We start from the raw sequence: 18978 nt of genomic DNA on the forward strand, positions 1-18978 counted from the left end.
ATGCCCTTTGACTTTCACGGCTTCATCCCATAATTATTGATATTAGAATTATATATGTCCTAGATTGTTCATTCATTATATGTTGGACTTTTATATACTTGCATGATAAGCATCCTAACACTCACAGTCATAATTAGTTATCATTCCCATTATCTTATAAAGTTATAAGGGTTAATTTCATCAATAATAGTGCCATGTTTTGGAATACTTTCCCAATTTCTAGTCCTTTTTAACTAGTTGAATTCTAAATATTTCATTAGACACATTAATTCGCTAACATCTACCAAGGACACCTGAATGAAAGAACCAGACCAATAAAGATAGAAACTTGCATTACTTGATTAAAAAAAAAATATAGAAATACTTGGCCATGTCAGGTACTGTTATTAAATTCGCAGAGTAAAACCAGTTTAAATGCATGTGCATTTAAGATTATATGTCTAGCGAGAATTTATAAGAAATCAAGAAAAAATATCAGTTGTAATACGAGAATAAAATTGAATATTTAGCTAGTAATTATAAATATCATATATAAAAAGTGTATAACTAGATTTAGCTAATTATTAGATTCTTCTTCTAAAGTTCTTATGCATTTTATTTTATTTTATTTATTTTTTAATGTATGTATTTAATATTTTTCATTTTCTTCTTTCTATTTTTTTTATAAAAGTTTTAGATTATTTTTCTCTTTATTAATAATTAAAATTATTCTCCTTTAATTTGTAAGTTGTTATGCATTTTATTTTATTTTATTTCATTTTATAAATGTATGAATTTAATATTCTTAATTTTATTCTTTCTAATTTTTAATAAAAGTTATTAATTATTTTTCTTTTTTAAGTCATTAGATTCTTCTTAAGATTACTGAGTGGTCTTGTGGATTTTGAAAGGATAGTAATTTGGAGGTATGAGATTTCCTTCTTGCAATAATTTTAATTTTAGATGCTAATAATGTCCATTTAATTTGTTCACACTATGAACCATTAATTCTATTTTATATTTCATATCAGAATTATGTAAATTATCATTATTTTTTTGTACTTTTCTCTATGCTATAATCAGATAATCTAAGATTCAATGGATAAAAGTTGGATGAATGAGTCTAGATCAAGCAAAGCTTATATTGATGGTGTTTCTAATTTTATCAAATTTGCAACTGAGAATGCATTTATCAATGAACTAATATATTGCACATGTCGGAAATGTTTCAATAGATACTCACTTGGTGCACAAATTGTTCACGAACACTTGTTGTGGAATGGTATATTAGAAGGTTATAATTGCTGGTTGTTTCATGGAGAATCCATTTTCTTATCTTCAAATAGACAACCTAATCCTTCAAATACAACAATTAGTAATGTTCGATCAAGTGTTGATGAAGAATATGAAATGCGAGGACTTCTTCATGATGCTTTTGAAATTGTTTTTGAAAATCAAGATAATGAACCTCTTAATGTCATTAATGATGAGCCAATGTTGAACTCATCCACTGAAATGCAACATTTTAAAAATCCAATGGATGAGCACCCTCCTAGTGGTTTGTCACCTGCCAACAATGACAGAATTTGATTCCATCACCTTATGCAAGATTGTGATCAAGAACTATATTCAAGTTGTATAAAATTCTCAAGAATATAATTCATCTTGAGATTATACCATCTTAAGCGTTGGAATAGTTGGTCTGGCAAGTCTTTTAACATGTTGTTAGAACTATTGATTGATGCATTTCCAAGTGGCACTTCGTTACCATCATCTTATTATGAAGCTAAGAAAATAATAAGAGAATTAGGACTGGGATACCCAAAACTTGATTCTTATCCTAATGATTGTGTTTTGTATTAGGGTGAGAAGGCAAACGAGGAATCTTGCAATATATGCTCGTCATCAAGATAGGTAATGAACAAAGGTGATCGTGGTGATTTAGTGGAGGATGAAAGTGACAAACCGAGGAAGAAAAAGCCAGCTAAAGTCTTGCAGTATTTGCCTTTAATACCAAGGCTTAAACGACTTTATATGTCTTTTAAAACTGCTTCTTTTATGAGGTGGCATGAGAAACAAAGATGGAAAGTTAAGGCACCCAGCAGATGCTTTAGAATGGAAATCATTTGATATGCGATATCCATAATTTGCAGTAGATCCTTGTAGTGTGAGGCTTGACCTAGCCACTGATGGGTGTGAGGCTTGACCTAGCCACTGATGGGTTCAATCTTTTAGAATCATGAGTACTACATATAGTACTTGGCCTGTTGTGTTGATTCTTTACAACTTAGAGCCATGGGTTTGCATGAAACAATCATCATTGATATTGTCCATGGTAATACTAGGAGAAAAGGGACCAGGCAATGATATTGATGTATTTTTACAACCCTTGATTGGAGAATTGAAGTAATTATGGGATGGTATGGATGCATTTAATGCATGTTTTGGAAAAAACTTTAAATTGCTTGTTGCACTTTTATGGACAATTAATGATTTTCTTGCTTATGCTAACTTATCAGGTAGTAGTACTAAGGGGCGTGTAGCTTGTCCATCTTGTGGGGAATTCACTCAATCTCAATGGTTAAGTAATGGGAGGAAATTTTGTTATAAGGGTCATCAAAGATGGTTAGATCATGATCATCCTTTTCAAATCCAAAAGGATTAATTTGATGGTAATGAGGAGTTACAGTCAGCACCTTTGCCACCTTCTGGTACTGAAGTATTAAGGTAATTGCAAGGTATTAATTTCTCTTATGGAAAAGCTGTAACATCTCGAAATTTTTAAGCTCTGAATAGTACTAATTCTAGTCTGTGAACAGTATTATTCAAAGCCAAATTGAGGACTAAAAATGATAGGAAAATTAATTGAGATAAGCAGAATATAAATCGAATTGACTATCGGGTTATGGACTTAATCGGTATTATTGAAAAAAATGGACTATAACCCAAAGAAGGGCATTTTGGTCCATTCACTTGAAGAGTTGACTTTTGACCAAAATATCAATTAAAGTAAGTGAGATTTATACATTGGAAAGGAATTTACTTAATGGAAATGCGTATGAAAAATGAAATGGGGACATAAGTGGTATTATTGAATTGTTATAATTATAAATAAAATTATAAATATGAAAATTTGGGATATTTGTAATAAGGCAAAATTGACTATTTAAGATAATTATTCATTAAAAATACATTAATATCATCATCAACTCATCTTCACCCTCTTCTTTCTCTCATTACCGTCCCCATTCTCTCATATTTCCTCCATTGTTGCTTCAATCAAAGCTTTAAAACCCTCAATTTTCATAGGAATTCAAGAAAATTCCTTGAGTAAAGCCCTACATTGAAGAAAGGAAGTAAGGAAGACAAAAAATTTGGAAGAGTTGTAAAGGGTGGAAGCTATCCATTTGAGGTAAGTGAAGATCCTTGTTTAACTAGTTATGAATTTATATATTTTAAGTTTGATTTTTGAAGTTTTGATGGAAAATGATGGAAATCAAGCATGATATGGAAGAAGGGATAGTAGAAGTTAGGGTTTATAAGATTTGATATGATTAATTGGATTTTTAAGTTTGAATGACGTAATAGCATGATTTAGGAACTTGAATTGATAGAAATTGAAACATGAAAGTTAGGGTTTCCTTATGCAATTAGGGTTTTTGTGGTATGGAGTTTAATTAATATTAATGTGGTGATATTATGACTATTGGAGGTGCAATTAGTGAGAAACATTCATGGATTAGTGGAGAAATTAAGTGAATTGAAGTGATGCCCTAAGTGCTAAATCTAGACAGCTTGAGTCTAGTGAGGTTATTAGCTCATAACTTGAGCTACATAACTCTAATTGATGTGAAACTAACAGGAGATGAAACAGAAGACAAAATACTAAAACTTTCATGCAGAACACTTGACCTGAAAATGGTCAGAAGGTGCCTTAATTAGGGCTAGAATTCAGCAATGCAAACCTGAAATCTGAAAAACTGATTAAATGAATAGTACATATTTAATTAAGCATAACTCACTCTACAAAACTTCAAATTGAGTGATTCTTAAATCTGTGAGATATAGGGGAACAATTCATATAAAGAACCTAAAGCCAAATTATGACTAGAACCTATCCAAATTAGGTAGATAAAGTGAGTCAAAAAATTTGCCCTAATTTTGGAACTAACCTGAAAACTTGAGAAATTACCACCTGAACAGTTTTGGCAAAATGACCATAACTCAAGTTATAAAAATGCAAATTAGATGATTCCAAAGCCAAAATAACCATAAGACATAGAACTACAACTTTTAAGTTTTGACCTAAACCCAGATGTAAGGGCAAAATGGTTGAAATGTTAGAGTAAATCAGAATATTAAAACTGGAATTTCCTACAACTCAGTAATTTTGCCTTGTGACCTTTGGGTAGTAAATAGAGCATAACTTTCTTTGTACATCTCCAATTGAGGTGCTATAAAATGATTTAGAAACTTAAGACAAAGGCTTGAAACTTTGTTTCAGAGATCTTGTTCAAATTCTAAGCATAAAGTACTTGAATATGGAATGAAAATTTAGGTGAAAATCTGGAAAACCTGAAAATCGCAGGTTAAATCACCCAGGAGCAGTACCTAGTATTTTGACCATAACTGATGATTTAGACCTCCAAATTAAGTAATTCGAAATGGAAATTAAAGCTAAGATATAGAGGAACAACTTTCATGGAGATAAATTTGATAGATTATGGTTGGAACTAGGTTGAAATTGAATTTTACAGTCATGTTCAAATGATGCCCTGAATATGAAAAAGTTAGAACAAGTAGTTATTTTAGGAATTGTACTAGGTATTAATTTGCTTTGGTATTGGGGACATTAGAATTAGTATTGAGACATTTGAAATTGTATATTTCAGTAGAGAAGGATACTTTGAAGTGAAGGAAAGAATATACCAAAGAAAAGAGATTAAGACAAGGTTTGTGCAAAACTTGAATTTCTTTTGTGTTTTACAATTGTAAATGGAACCAAATATGAATTTTGATGGTTGTTGAATCCATCAGAAATTAAATTAACTAAAATTACCAGCTATGGAATATTTTCTATAGTAAGTAGTAAATCCAGGTCGAACCCTAGAGACTAAATTATTAAATTTCGTGCACTTATATAAGGAAAAAAAAAAGAAACAAAGGTTAGGGGGGGGGGGGGTAATTCAAAATCCAAAGAAGAAATAAAAAATAAAAAATTAAGATATAAAATTGAATAAGAAACTCTCAAATTAAACAAACTTCAGTTCAAGGTAATTCACATTCCAATGCATTGATTTGATCATAGACAAAAGAAATACAATTATCTCTTATTGAATACTTAACGTAGATTTACCAAACAGTGAGGTAAAATCTGTAACTTCCCTATACTCATCAATTCGAGCCCAGCACTCTTATTGACTCTAATTATTAACTGAATTGGTATTAAGTAATCCTCATTAAATTAATAATTGCTTTAAGAAAAGGAAGTAGTTAAGCTGAACAATAATTTATGAAGCATAAATAATTTAATTCATCCTATTGTTTCCTTAGGTTATTATCGAAAACTTGGATCATAATCAATAAAACCTAATTGCTACTCACGTTCAATCTTAGACAATAATTACAGATTATGAAGACGAACTAGCAATTGATCTTATCAAACAATTAACTAATAGGCATTTTTAGCAAATCATTCTATAGATCAAAAAAATGAAATAAGAAAACAATAGATATTCAAAAGACATAAATTAAATTAAGAACTTGGTCTCACAAATCACTCAAAAGAACTTGAATCCCTTAAACTGAATTAAAAACTTAGCTACTCATGTTTATGGCTTGCAGAAAAATAAAGAAGAAAATTGAAGAAATCTAGAATGTGAATAGAGAATGAATGTCTAATCCTTGTGTCGGCTGCTGCCTCTTCTATTTATAATAAATGGCCTAGGGTTAGGTTTTTAGAGTCCCTGAGGTGTTAGGAGTCTCTCTCTCTGTCAAAACTGCAACTGAATCAAAATCAGGAAACTGATTGTTGACGGATACACAGCCCGTGTATCACTACAAAACCCAGGGCCGTGTAACTTACTGGAGCTGAGTGGGTATATCTTGTATTGGCACAGAAGGTTACACGGGTCTCCAGGATTTACACGGGTCAAGTTACACGGCCAGTGTACTTTGTTTCTTCCTCGGTTCTCTGGATTTCTTCTGGCAGAATGTTACACGGGTCCATGGTTGTGCTTACACAACTCGTGTACTTTGAATCAACAATGCTTCTCAATCCTTCGACCTTTCCAAGCTTCCTTCCACACTTCTATGCTCTGGAACTTCACCAAAACCCTGAAAAATACAGCAAGAGTCAAATTAATGCACATGCTCAAAATTTCTCTATTTAACACAATTATTCCACTAACTCTCTAAACATATGCCTAATAGATAATTATACTTTAATCAACTGAATTAGGCATAAAGATATCCTAGAAACACTAAATGTGATGGAAGTAAAATTAATAAATTATGTATTTATCAAATTCCCCCACACTTTTTCTATGCTTGTCCTCAAGCATGATTTAAATTCTCAATCAACTCTACTTAGAAGTTCCTTAACTTCACCCTATCACAATATTCTCTAACAAAGATTAAAAGTTTGAAAGAAGAGGCAAGTAAGGTAATAACCATCATAACAAATTCCATCAACACCATGCCACTATATCAATAATTCTCCAATACAAAAGAAAATTCTTGAAATTAATTAAGCTCACACAATTAAAGTTCCATAAAATTTTAAATCAATACATACCAAAACACAAGGTTAATTTATCAAGGCACAATAATTATAGCTCTTTGCAAATCTTAGGGGAGATAGAAATGGGCTTTTTTTTTTTTAATTTGAAATTGGTACTTCTCTCTCATCATAGTTACTTTTTTTTTTCCCTTTTTTTTTCTTTATTTTAACTGTCACCTTCAGAAAAGTACCTTACTCATATCCTAGCTAGCTTTTGGCCTGAGAATCGATATTGGGTTCATGAAGACCCTTGGTTACTTTGCTTAACTAAATAGCGAAGCAATTTTTAAGTTTAGCCTTTTATTTCCCCTAATTTATGCATCTAAATATTATAAAGTGCCTTGATAGATTAAACAAAGTTTTGAAATATGCATGACACTAGTTTAAAGCACACATAACTAATCATTTCACCATAAAATCAAGCCTAAATGATTTATGCAGGACAAAAATTGCTCTATGATATGGAGAAGAAGGAAAATGAATCATTAAAGTTACTATTACCTTGTCTAAAATCTCAAAAATTCAACCTAAAGTAGAAAAGTCATTTTAAGGATAAAGCACTTCTCTCCAAGAGTTAATATAGAATCATGAATCAAGCTTATGAGAATGATTTATTTTTTTTTTTATTTTTTTATTGCAGCAACAAATTTCTCCTCCCCCACACTTAAAACTTACATTATCCCCAATGTAAAGCCCAAATGCAAAAGAAAAGGAAAAAAAATGCTAAAAAAAAAAATAAGATAAGGGAAAGAAAACAAATTTGATTATGACTAACAAGCTACCCATGGATTGCCTCCCAAGAAGCGTTTTTGTTTATCGTCGTTAGCTCGACATGGCAAAGCTCTTTAATCCACATAAATTGGGTTACTCAATTTGAGCTCCTCTATTGTATGCTCCTGAAACCCCTCATAAAATGGCTTGAGTCTATGACCATTGGCCTTGAACACTTTGTTAGTTCCTAAACTTTGAATTTCAATTGCACCATAAGAAAACACATTAGTAACAACAAAGGGTCTAATCCAACGAGAATGCAACTTACCAGGCATCAGCTTCAATATGGAATTATACAATAAAACTTTTTGTCCAACCACAAATTGCTTTCTTAGAATTAGTTTATCATGAAATGCCTTGGTCTTTTCTTTATAGATCTTAGAGTTCTCATAAGCTTCAAGTCGAATTTCCCCTAATTCCTGCAATTGTAATTTTCTTTCCACACTAGCAATATCCAAATCCAAATTACAATGTCTAACAGCCCAATAAGCCTTATGTTCTAGCTCAACAGGAAGGTGACACAACTTACCAAATACCAATCTGTAGGGGTACATACCTATGGGTGTCTTATAAGCAGTCCTGTAAGCCCACAAAGCATCATCAAGTCTAAGGCTCCAATCTTTTCTATTTGGCTTCACTGTTTTTTCCAAAATAGACTTGATCTCTCTATTAGACACCTCTGCTTGCCCACTTGTTTGAGGATGATAAGCTGTAGATACTCTATGGAAAACACCATATCTCCTCAATAATGCCTCAACAGTTCTATTACAAAAATGTGTGCCCTAGTCACTGATCAAAGCTCTAGGAACTTCAAACCTGCTAAAAATGTTTGACTTGATAAAACCTACAATAGTTTTAGAATCATCAGTCCTGGTGGCTTTGGCTTCCACCTATTTCGAAACATAATCAACAGCAAGTAATATATAAACAAAGCCAAAAGAAGAAGGAAATGGACCCATAAAATCAATACCCCACACACATAAAAAATCTCACAAACAAGTATTGGATTCTGAATCATCTCATTCCCACGGGTTAAACTTCTTGTTCTTTGACATTGTTCACAATTTTTGCAAATCAAATATGAATCACGAAATATAGTGGGCTAGTAAAAACTATAGTCTAATATTTTTCTACCTATTCTCTTGGGTCTCAAATGACCTCCACATGCATAGGCATGACAAAAAGCAAAAATAGATTGAATCTCATTATCAGGAACACATCTCCTAATAATTTGATCTGAATAAAATTTTCACAAATACGGGTCATCCCACACATAATACTTAGCCTCACTTTTCAATTTCTCTTTCTTAGCTCTACTCAAATCAAAAGGCACAACCTTAGTAACCAAATAATTCACCAAATCAGCATACTAAGGGATCATACCTTGCAATTTAAATAACTGCTCATCAGGAAAAAGTTCCTGCAAAGGAATTTGCTCTTCTTGTGTCACTAACCTGCTCAAATGATCTGCTACCAGGTTCTCAGCTCCTTTCTTATCCTTGATTTGAAGATCAAATTCTTGCAGCAGAAGGATCCATCTAATCAACCTTGGTTTTGCTTCCTTCTTTGCCAAGAGATACTTCAACGCTGCATGATCAGGAAGATAATTATTTTAGAACCAAGCAAATATGATCGAAATTTATCTAAAGCAACAACTATAGCCAAAAACTCTTTTTTGGTCGTAGAATAATTACACTGAGCTGAATTGAGTGTTCTAGATGAATAATAAATCACATGAAAAAGCTTCCCAACACGTTGCCCTAAAACTGCTCCCACTGCATAATTACTCGCATCACATATAATTTCAAATGGTATAGTCCAATCAGGAGCCAGGATAATAGGGGTGATGTCAATGCAGATTTCAATTTGTCAAAAGCCTCCTTGCACTCTTCACTAAACTCAAAAGAAATATCTTTTTGCAAGAGTCTAGATAAAGGCAATGCTATCTTAGAGAAGTCCTTAATGAACCTGCGATAGAAACCTGCTAACCACTCAAGCATCTGATCAATGAATGGTAGTGGGAAGTGGTCCTTCCTTGTTGTTGAATTCAGCTTGCGGTAGTCTATGCACATTCGCCATCCACTTTGAATCCTTGTTGGAACCAGCTCATTATCTTGATTTGCTACCATAGTGACTCCTGATTTTTTTGGCACTACTTGGACTGGACTTACCCATTTGCTGTCTGAAATTGGGTAAATAACTCTTGCATCCAGTAGCTTTAAAATCTCCTTCTTCACAACCTCCATCATCTGTGGGTTCAACCTCCTTTGAGCTTCTCTACTTGGTTTAGCATCATCTTCCAATAAAATCCTGTGCATGCACATTGATGGACTTATACCTTTGATGTTAGCTATTGTCCATCCAATTGCTTCCTTGTGTACCCTCAGAACCCTAGTCAATTTTTCTTCTTGAATCTTTGTAAAATTGCTTAAGATGATAACTAGAAGTGTCTCATTGTCTCCCACGTAAACATACTTCAAATGCTCAGGTAAAGGCTTGAGTTCAAGAACTGGTGCCTATACCACAGAAGGTAATAATTTTGTGAGATATAGGTAAGTCAATCTTTGATACTCCATACCTTTTTGGAATAGGAGGTAATGACTACAATGCCATTACTGCCTCTTGAACCTCTACACTTAATGGCTGATTGGTACTGTTTTCTTGAATTCCTTGACTAATCACCACTTCTAACTCATCCTCTATGCTTAACTCAAAAAAATCTTGCACAAATGTATCAACAACATCAATAGAAAAAATAGAATGGTCATCAGCAGGATACTTCATAGCATCAAAGATATTAAATTTAACAGTCTCTCCATCAAACTCCATAGTTAGGGTACCATCATCCACATCAATTTTTGTCTTAGCAGTTTTTAGAAAAGGTCTTTAGAAAAGGTCTTCCAAACAAAATCAAAGCTGACTTTGATGTGGGAACACTATCCTCCATGTCCAGAATGTAAAAATCTGCTGGAAAAATCAATTCTCCAACCTGCACCAACACATCCTTAACTACTCCCATTGGGTAAGCATTAGAACGATAAGCTAACTGAATAATGACACTGGTTTCTTTCAAAGGACCCAAATTTAAAGTTTGAAAAATTGAATTTGACATAACATTAATAGATGCTCCTAAATCTGCCATTGCACGTTCATATTTAGAATCACATATTCTGCAGGGAATAGAAAATGAACCTGGATCCTTACATTTAGGGGGTAATTTTTGCTGAATTAATACTGACACATTTTCCCCCACACTGATCTTCTCATTATTCCTCAACTTACGCTTTGTAGTGCATAGTTCCTTAAGGAATTTAGCATACTTGGGAACTTGTTTGATCACATCAAGTAAAGGTATATTCACCTTCACCTTTCTGAAAGTCTCCAAAATTTCTTTCTATTGTTCTTCTTTCTTAGTCTTAGCCAACCTGCATGAGAATGGAGGAATAACATTATTATTAACCTTATTCAGTTTAGGTTCAGTATTTACCTCAACTTCAGGAACTTCAAACTCTTTTGCTCCTTGCTTCTTCTTTTTCATTAGCTCATGTGGAGTCTGGTTATCAACTTCTTTCCCACTTCACAACACTATAGCACTCACATTTTCTCTGGGGTTAATGACTGTTTGTGATGGAAGCTTTTCAGAACTTTGAGCTTCTAACTTACTCACAGATGAGGCTAACTGACCAATCTGCTTCTCTATATTTTCAATGTTATTTTTGGTCTCCTATTGAAACTATTGTGTATTGTTAGCCAAAGCCTTAACAATTTCATCAAGTGACATACCTTGATTTGAGGGAGGTGGAGGTGGTTGATTCACTTATGGTCTTTGCTGCTGGTATTGGTTTTGCATCGGTTGATTCCCATAACTCATATTAGAATGATCTCACCATCCTGGATTATAAGTACTAGAAAAGGGATCATACTTGTGTTATGGCTGTCCATAATGTCCTACTGCATTAGCATGTTGCATTGATTCATCCTCTTGTAATGCAGGACACATGTCAGTAGCATGACCCGAACCCCAACAAATTTCACATACCTTAACAGTTTGCATATTCCCTACAGCTAACTGCCTCACCAAAGAAGTTAAATCAGAAATCTATTTCTCAAGGTTAGATGTACTTACCTGTTTCGCTTGTTTTACAACTACCACAAGTGTACGGATCGCTAATAAGTAATAAAGTGATGAGTAGAGTATCGTTCCCATGAGGACCGTGTTGACTACCAAACTATAGTGATTTTAATTATCTAGAAGATCGAATTGTAGAGAATTAATAATTATATCTAAATTAAAAGAAATAAAATCTAAATAATTAACTAAACTAAAATACAAATGGATGGGAACATTCTAGAGCTAGGGGTTCACACTTCAATCAATTATAGAATCAATCTAATTCATTCAATAAATGGGAGATTATTACTTTGATGGAAATTAATCCTAAGTTATCTAAAGTCCTCTCTCAAGGCTCTCAAGGTGTATTTTAATTAACATAAACCCTACTTTCGCGGTGAGATTTAATTAAAACCCTTTAAGATCTTTGATTAATTTTGAAACTCCATAAAGGTCATCAGCCTATCTCTAGGTCAGATTTCCTAGGTTCAAAATCTCGATTTTCTAATATTAATCTTCACCTTTCAGTACTTTAATTAATATCTGTAATCAATACTAAGTGGGCACCAACACATAGCATGCATTAAGATCACAAGAGATTGAATCAAAGAATAAAATACCCAATGTATTAAATAAAATCAAACCAGATCTATAATGAAATTGAGTGCTACACCCTAACCCTAGAATAAAGAATCTACTCACCCATGGTGAGTTTTACAATCAAGATTATAAAAAAGATAAAGAGAAGACATGAGAAGAAAATAGAGTGAAAGAACCCAGAAAAAGAATTGCAGCCTTGGACTTTTGGAACTTAAGCTGAAAATCCCTTATAGCAATCTTGCAAATCTTGTTTCTCCCTTGCCTCCCTTGAAGTTGATGTGCATCCTTGAATGTAAATCGGCTCCCCTTGAATGTAAATTCTGTTCTTGGATGTAAATTCTCTCCTCTCCCTCAATTCCTAACTTGTTCTATTTATATCTGGTGTAAAAACCCTAATTTCAGGGTCCTAGAAGCATTAGGAGTCCATTCGGGTCGAGTTGGAGTGAAGAAAAGTCATATCAGAATTGCTGTCAGGGGACTTTACATGGGCCATGTAGTGATACAGGCCCTGTGTAAATTTCTGCCACTTCATTTTTCACATTTTCTTCAGTCCAGAGAGTTACACGAGATCCAGGAAGTTACACGGGCCAGGTTATATGGCCCTTGTACTGCTTTTGGCCCTGTATTCTTCACGTTTTGACCTCCAGATCTCTTCCAAACTCATCTTTGATTCTAGAACCACATAAAAACACCTGATAAAATATAAAAATCAATGAATTGAGTCGGATTAACATGCTTTCTAAAATAATCATGAAAAAATATAAAAATAAACATAAAAGAATACTAAATGCTAACAAAATGCAATGGATGTTAACCTTAAATGTCTATATAATTTGATACAATCAAATACCCCCAAACTCAAATCTTTGCTTGTCGTCAAGCAAAATAAAACTTTATAAAAACTCATTGGGGTACTTAGAAACATAACAAAAAACTTAACTTGCACATAATTAGACTCTTTTCAACCTTCATACCAATTCCCACTTTCAAGGCATAGGGACCTCAATAGGTGCCCGCTATAACCTCACCCCCTTCATAGTGTTTTAACTAATTATTCCTCTATACAAGGCCATTAATAAGTTACAAATAACCTGTTTTATCAAGATAGACTTGAGAAACACTTACTCCCCCAAATTTGCCTCTATTGTGGGTAATTGTGATGAGGTGACTCAATTCCAACTCTATAGGCATATCTCAATTTTCTATCTCCACTAATGTAGCATACATTTTTCAAAAGATCAAAAGGTCTTTAAAAGGGCTTTAATGGGGCTAAGGGGATAATGACTTGGTTGCCAATGAAAGGTTTTTAGAGAATGCAAATATGAGGATAGCATGTATGCATAAAATATCAAGTATACTAAGTTTATTCTACTGATTTTGTATTGAGAGGAAGGGCTTTTGGCTTTTTATAGTGCCAAGCATGCTTCTATGATACTTATCTTGGGACTTTTTTTCTTCTTCCCTTTTTTTTTTTATTTTATTTATGTCCCTTTTGTCCTCTCCCCAAAACTCATTGCTTTTACTGGGTTAGAAAGGCAAATTTTTCTTTGATTTCAATTGCACACTTGCACTCTTTCTTGAGTTCTACATCCTCTTTCCATTTTTTTTTGTTGCACTTAATATACTTTTTACTTATGCATTTAGCCTCCACAAAGGGTAGGATAGGTGTTTTGGCTAGGGGTTAGGTAAATAATATGGGTAAGCAATAAATTCTAAGGGATAAATATAAGCTTCAAGTTGGCTACAAGGGATTTCTTTTAATTAGGGGTGGCTAAGGCTTAGTGAGGTTATATCAAAGAATGCCTTAATCATCTCTTCATCAAGCATATGCTAGGATTTCGCCTCGATAGGTCCAAGAGACATGTTCTAGAGCTGGTGAGGCATTTTTAGGCTTGCTTGTATTTCAAAAATTTTCTCATAATTTTTCAAGTTCAATGTGACAGATTAATGTCTACGAAGGGGTTTAACTAGTTTAACTCCACTTAGGCGATTTAGCTTTTCACAAACAACATATTGAAGCCTTTTTGCCTATCCAGTTACATTCATTCCTCTTTCCCAGAGAGTCCAATCATTAGCTCATCAAGGTTTTAGTTATAATTGTAAGTTAAAAGCCTTTTCAAAAAGTTCAAAATTTGCAAAAATTTTCTGGATTTTTGACATATAAATATAATATAGACATAATAAGGTGATGCAGAATGAAATGCAATATATGAATGCAATGCATGAAATGCACCCCCAAACTCAAATTTGACATTGTCCTCAATGTCATCAAGATAGCACAACCAGGTCAAGAGCAACATCATAATTATAATAACAAGGAAAAACTAATGAATATAGAATACTCCCCCTTGAAGCGTGCCTTCCCTTGAAGATTTGTGAGTTTGATCTCCATTGCTCGTTTCAAGTACTTCTTGAACCTACAAAGTGAACAAACATCAAAATCAAGTTTGGGAGGGTGACAAAATAAAAGAAATAGACAAATGAAAAGATTAAATTTAAAACTTGGGTTGCTTCCCAAGAAGCGCTAATTTAAGGTCATTAGCTTGACCCCTTTTTAGAATTGCTGATCAAAAAGCGGTTTTCGACCATAGTAGTTGTCATGTAACACCACATATGGGTCTTGATTTGTGGTACTCTCAAGATTGGAAAGATTTGGAACAATATTGCACATAGCACGAATAACACATGGTTTAGAGTTATATGCTTGGGAAGAGGACTATTTTAGTTCATGGAGGATATATGATGATGCAGGAGGTGTCCATGATAGAAAAGGGTCTTCTAGTGGTGTATGTGTAAGCATCATTAATGAACTTAAATTAATAGTCTCATCAGTTTCTTCATCCACCACCTTTATCTCTGATTTGTCTTAATGTAAGCACTCTTCCAATGACCCTCCAACAATAAAGAAGTTGTTTTCTTTAACTTCAGGTTTTACTTCTTCTTCAAGTAACTCCTGTTTTTGTGGGAATTCTACTGGTAAGTCATCTTCAAAGGAATTTTGTTCTTTAGGCTCAACTTTTTCTATAGGTTCAAATTCCCATGAAGCTTCTTCATTCTCCCAACTTTGTTCATTTGTTTCCTCCTCATAGAGTGATAGCTCATTATTCATCATAAGGTTGTCAAAATTTTCTAATGGAGCTATCGCCTCTTCAAGTTCCACTCTCTTCTCTAATTATAGCTCAGATGGTTGGTGTGAAATGTTAGGCTGATAAATGTATGGGGGATATTGATGACTCCAACCCTGCAGTGAAGGATCCCAATACCAATGGTAATCAAAATCTGCTATGTCATTCAACAAGTGAATGGCATCCTCATGGTCTCTTTGAAGAACATGATCACCAGTAGCCTAAGCTCCATAATCTACCCAATTCCTTGTTGCTTAATTCATACCATTGTAGAAATTGAGAGTGAGTTCATAATTTGAAAGACAATGATTAGCAAATTGCTTTACCAATTCATCGAATCTTCTCCAAGCATCGTGAAAAGGTTCGTTTTATTGTTGAATAAAGCTTGTGAAGACTTGTTGATGAAACATCTCAATGTACCTCACAAGAAAAAACAAGTAAAAACAAAATTAATGAACAAATAAACTATAAAAGAAATAAGAATGTCTAGAGTAATCAAATCACTAATCATTCAATATCAAGCACCGGTCCCCAGCAACGGCGCCAAAAACTTGTTTGGCTGGTTTTGCAACCACCACAAGTGCACGGATCGCTAACAATTAATAAAGTGATGAGTAGAGTATTGTTCCCACAAGGACCGTGTTGAGTACCAAACTATAGTGATTTTAATTATCTAGACGATCGAATTATAGAGAATTAATAATTATATCTAAATTAAAAGAAATAAAATCCAAATAATTAACTAAACTAAAATACAAATGGACGGGAACATTCTAGAGCTAGGGGTTCACACTTCAATCAATTATAGAATCAATATGATTCATTCAATAAATGGGAGATTATTACTTTGATGGAAATTAATCCTAAGTTATCTAAAGTCCTCTCTCAAGGCACTCAAGGTATATTTTAATTAACATAAACCCTACTTTCATGGTGATTAAATTAATTAAAACCCATTAAGATCTTTGATTAATTTTGAAACTCCACAAAGGTCATTAGCCTATCTCTAGGTCAGATTTCCTAGGTTCAAAATCTCGATTTTCTAATATTAATCTTCACCTTTCAGTACTTCAATTAATATCTGTAATCAATACTAAGTGGGTGTAATGGCCCGGCCCACTAGTGATATTGTCCGCTATGGGCCGAAGCCCTTACGGTTTTAAAACGCGTCACTAGGGGTTACGAACCACCAACTTATAAACCCAGCATCTCTCCCGTGTTTTATCGATGTGGGATTTGCCTAGGGTGTTACAATCCACCCCCCTTATGGGACTCAGCGTCCTCGCTGAGGTTTGCCCCACCATCGCTCAAGGTTGCATGCGGAGCGGCTCAGATACCACAAATGTAATGGCCCGGCCCACTAGTGATATTGTTCGCTCTGGGCCGAAGCCCTCACGGTTTTAAAATGCGTCACTAGGGGTTACGAACTACCAACTTATAAACCCAACATCTCTCCCGTGTTTTGTCGATGTGGGATTTGCCTAGGGTGTTACAGTGGGCGCCAACACATAGCATGCATTAAGATCACAAAAGATTGAATCAAAGAATAAAATACCCAATGTATTAAATAAAATCAAACCAAATCCATAATGAAATTGAGTGCTACACCCTAACCCAAGAATAAAGAACCCACTCACCCATGGTGAGTTTTACAATCAAGATTATAAAAAAGATAAAGAGAAGACATGAGAAGAAAATAGAGTGAAAGAACCCAGAAAAAGAATTGCAGCCTTAGACTTTTGGAACTTCAGCTGAAAATCCCTTATAGCAATCTTGCAAATCTTATTTCTCCCTTGCCTCCCTAGAAGTTGATGTGCATCCTTGAATGTAAATCGGCTCCCTTTGAATGTAAATTTTGTTCTTGAATGTAAATTCTCTCCTCTCCCTCAATTCCTAACTTGTTCTATTTATATCTGGTGTAAAAACCCTAATTTCAGGGTCCTAGAAGTATTAGGAGTCCATCCAAGTCGAGTTGGAGCGAAGAAAAGTCGTATCAGAATTGCTGTCAGGGAACATTACACGGGCCGTGTAGTGATACACGCCCCATGTAAATTTTTGCCACTTCATTTTTCATGTTTTCTTCAGTCCAGAGAGTTACACGGGGTCCAAAGAGTTACACGGGGTAGGTTACACTGCCCGTGTACTGCTTCTGGCCCTGTATTCTTCACGTTTTGACCTCCAGATCTCTTCCAAACTCATCTTTGATTCTAGAACCACATAATAACACCTGAAAAAATATAAAAATCAATGAATTGGGTCGGATTAACATGCTTTCTAAAATAATAATGAAAACATATAAAAATAAACATAAAAGAATACTAAATGCTAACAAAATGCAATGGATGTTAACCTTAAATGTCTATATAATTTGATACAATCATTACCTCATCAACCTTCATAGGTGTGTGATCCATTCTCATGCCAAACTGCTGAGAATTTGTTGCCATGTTAGCAATCAGCCTCCTCGCTTCTTCTGGGGTCTTGTCAACCAAAGCTCCTTCAGTAGCAGCATCTATCATACTGCGATCCATTGGTAGAAGTCCCTCATAGAAATATTAAATCAAGAGCTGTTCACTTATTTGATGATGGGGACAGCTTGCACACAGCTTCTTAAATCTCTCCCAATACTCATATAAGCTCTCTCCATTGGACTGCCGGATGCCACAAATTTCTTTTCTTATGTTGACAGCATGGGAAGCAGAAAAATACTTCTCCAAAAATATCTGCTTCATACCATTCCATCAGTTGATGGATCCAGAAGGAAGGTAATACAACCAATCCTTAGCTGTTCCTTTCAGTGAGAAAAGGAAAACTCGAAACTTGATTTGATCCTCTGAAACTCCTTGAGGTTTTATGCTGGAACACACAACATGAAATTCCTTTAAATGCTTATGTAGATCCTCACCTGCAAGACCATGAAACTTAGGCAACAAATGGATTAGTCCAGATTTCAACTCAAAAGCAACATTTAAAGCAGGGTATTGAATACACAAAGGCTATTGGTTTAGATCAGGAGCAGCCAACTCTTTCAAGGTTCTAGCAGCCATGGTTTCATTTTCAGAATTTGAATCCAAATTCGAATCCGAACTTAACTCCTTTGGAGATTGGACTCCTTCAGATGTAATCGGAATTTGCTTAGCCTGCTTAGCCAATTTTCTCAACTGTTTAGCTGTTTTTTCTACTTCTGGATCAAAGATCAACTCACCAGATTGAGAAGTTCTTATCATAAACAAAAAAAAAAATTAAAGTAAAAACAAAAAAATGCCTCAAAACCCTAGAAAACAATCGAATTTGGCCTCAAGAGAGTGGGGCTGAAGAATCCTATGGATTGATTGGTCTTGATCAGAATGTCATTTCCTTCAAAATAAGTATGGACCGCCCTCCAAATTCAACCAAAATTCTTGATGAATAGTCACATCGTAATTTTTTTTTTCGAAAACATGAAAACAGCAACAACTCATAAACAAAATTAATAACAGAATATCCTAACACTAAAAACACAAAATCCAATAAATTTCAGTCCACGACAATGGCTCCAAAATTCATGATGGCTGTCGAATCCACCAGAAATTAAATTAACTGAAATTACCAGCTATGAAATATTTTTTGTA

The 18978-nt window shown here is 34.1% G+C and overlaps 1 non-coding gene across 1 annotated transcript; it reads left to right on the top strand.

Moving 5' to 3' along the window:
• The first annotated feature begins 17944 nt into the window (after positions 1–17944).
• On the top strand, positions 17945–18051 carry LOC131169654 (small nucleolar RNA R71). Its single transcript, XR_009140545.1, has one exon. It is a non-coding gene; the product is annotated as a small nucleolar RNA R71 (small nucleolar RNA).
• Positions 18052–18978: the final 927 nt, after the last annotated feature.

Source organism: Hevea brasiliensis, chromosome 1, assembly GCF_030052815.1.
Source record: "Hevea brasiliensis isolate MT/VB/25A 57/8 chromosome 1, ASM3005281v1, whole genome shotgun sequence".
NCBI classification, from domain to species: domain Eukaryota; kingdom Viridiplantae; phylum Streptophyta; class Magnoliopsida; order Malpighiales; family Euphorbiaceae; genus Hevea; species Hevea brasiliensis.